The sequence below is a fragment of the Pangasianodon hypophthalmus genome, chromosome 16 (genome assembly GCF_027358585.1).
Source record: "Pangasianodon hypophthalmus isolate fPanHyp1 chromosome 16, fPanHyp1.pri, whole genome shotgun sequence".
NCBI classification, from domain to species: domain Eukaryota; kingdom Metazoa; phylum Chordata; class Actinopteri; order Siluriformes; family Pangasiidae; genus Pangasianodon; species Pangasianodon hypophthalmus.
The window spans coordinates 25469970-25472469 of NC_069725.1; positions in this window are offsets into that span (position 1 = coordinate 25469970).

Below are 2500 nucleotides of genomic sequence, written 5' to 3' on the forward strand. Positions count from 1 at the left end.
GGAAGAACATAAGTTAGCACTTTAAGAATTGTGTTGTGCTTTTTACTATATTCCCAACAGAGTGTTCAGACTGATGCTGTTCTCAGTGTGTGACCTGGTGAACCAGGAGCAGGACGCATTTACTGTTAGAGACTTCAAAGCACTTCTGTAAGTCGCTCTGGGTGAGAGCATCTGCCAAACGCCACGAATGTAAATGTAAATGCTGCCTCTTTAGGGAGCGTCTTTAGGGATCCTCTTTAGGGAGCGTCTTTAGGGAGCGTCTTTAGGGATCGTCTTTAGGGAGCGTCTTTAGGGAGCGTCTTTAGGGATCCTCTTTAGGGAGCGTCTTTAGGGAGCGTCTTTAGGGATCCTCTTTAGGGAGCGTCTTTAGGGAGCGTCTTTAGGGATCCTCTTTAGGGAGCGTCTTTAGGGAGCGTCTTCAGGGATCCTCTTTAGGGAGCGTCTTCAGGGATCCTCTTTAGGGATCCTCTTTAGGGAGCGTCTTTAGGGAGCGTCTTTAGGGATCCTCTTTAGGGAGCCTCTTTAGGGATCCTCTTTAGGGAGCGTCTTTAGGGATCCTCTTTAGGGAGCGTCTTTAGGGAGCGTCTTTAGGGATCCTCTTTAGGGAGCGTCTTTAGGGATCCTCTTTAGGGAGCGTCTTTAGGGAGCGTCTTTAGGGATCCTCTTTAGGGAGCGTCTTTAGGGATCCTCTTTAGGGAGCGTCTTTAGGGAGCGTCTTTAGGGATCCTCTTTAGGGATCCTCTTTAGGGATCCTCTTTAGGGAGTGTCTTTAGGGAGCGTCTTTAGGGATGTTCTTCCTGAATGGAACACAGGAGCATTGAAAGTAACATTAAATCACACAGGGTTAATAACACACCCGTTTAAACACACAGCTGGGTTCTAGATTTCTAAAGCATTCTAGAACTCACAAGCATTCCAGTGCTGTGTAAAGTTTGGAAAGTAAAGTCCTGAGGATAGTGTGTGTGTGTGTGTGTGTGTTTATAAAGCTCAAGCATTAACTTGACTGAACACACACACGTGTGACCTGACTGTGTTGTTCCACAGTGAGTCTCTGACTTCCTGCGTGGAACAGGAAGTGGTGAAACGGTCTCTGATACCCCGTCATCTTACACCTCTCATCTCTCTTCTCTATTTTACTCATCTCTCCATCCACTCATCCACAATCTCCTCTCATTCACTCCACTTCCTGTTCACACACACCTCACACACTGCAACATGCACTGCAACACACACCTTACACACACCTTACACACAGCTTACACACAGCTTACACACATTACACATTGCAACACACACCTCACACACTGCTTACACACTGCAACACTGCTTACACACTGCTTACACACTGCAACACTGCTTACACACAGCTTACACACTGCAACACAGCTTACACACAGCTTACACACAGCTTACACACTGCTTACACACAGCTTACACACTGCTTACACACTGCAACACAGCTTACACACAGCTTACACACAGCTTACACACAGCTTACACAGCTTACACACAGCTTACACACTGCAACACTGCTTACACACTGCAACACAGCTTACACACTGCAACACAGCTTACACACTGCAACACTGCAACACAGCTTACATACTGCAACACAGCTTACACACTGCAACACACTGCGACACATCTTACACACTGCTTACACACAGCAACACAGCTTACACACTGCTTACACACTGCAACACAGCTTACACACTGCTTACACACTGCAACACAGCTTACACACTGCTTACACACTGCAACACAGCTTACACACTGCTTACACACAGCAACACAGCTTACACACAGCTTACACACTGCAACACAGCTTACACACTGCAACACAGCTTACACACTGCTTACACACAGCAACACAGCTTACACACTGCTTACACACTGCAACACATCTTACACACTGCTTACACACAGCAACACAGCTTACACACAGCTTACACACTGCAACACAGCTTACACACTGCAACACACTGCGACACATCTTACACACTGCTTACACACAGCAACACAGCTTACACACTGCTTACACACTGCAACACAGCTTACACACTGCAACACACTGCAACACAGCTTACACACTGCAACACAGCTTACACACTGCAACACAGCTTACACACTGCAACACACTGCAACACAGCTTACATACTGCAACACAGCTTACACACTGCAACACAGCTTACACACAGCAACACAGCTTACACACTGCAACACACTGCAACACAGCTTACACACAGCAACACAGCTTACACACTGCAACACACTGCAACACAGCTTACACACAGCTTACACACTGCAACACAGCTTACACACTGCTTACACACTGCAACACAGCTTACACACTGCAACACAGCTTACACACTGCAACACACTGCAACACAGCTTACACACAGCTTACACACTGCAACACAGCTTACACACAGCTTACACACTGCAACACAGCTTACACACTGCTTACACACTGCAACACATATTACACACTGCAACACAG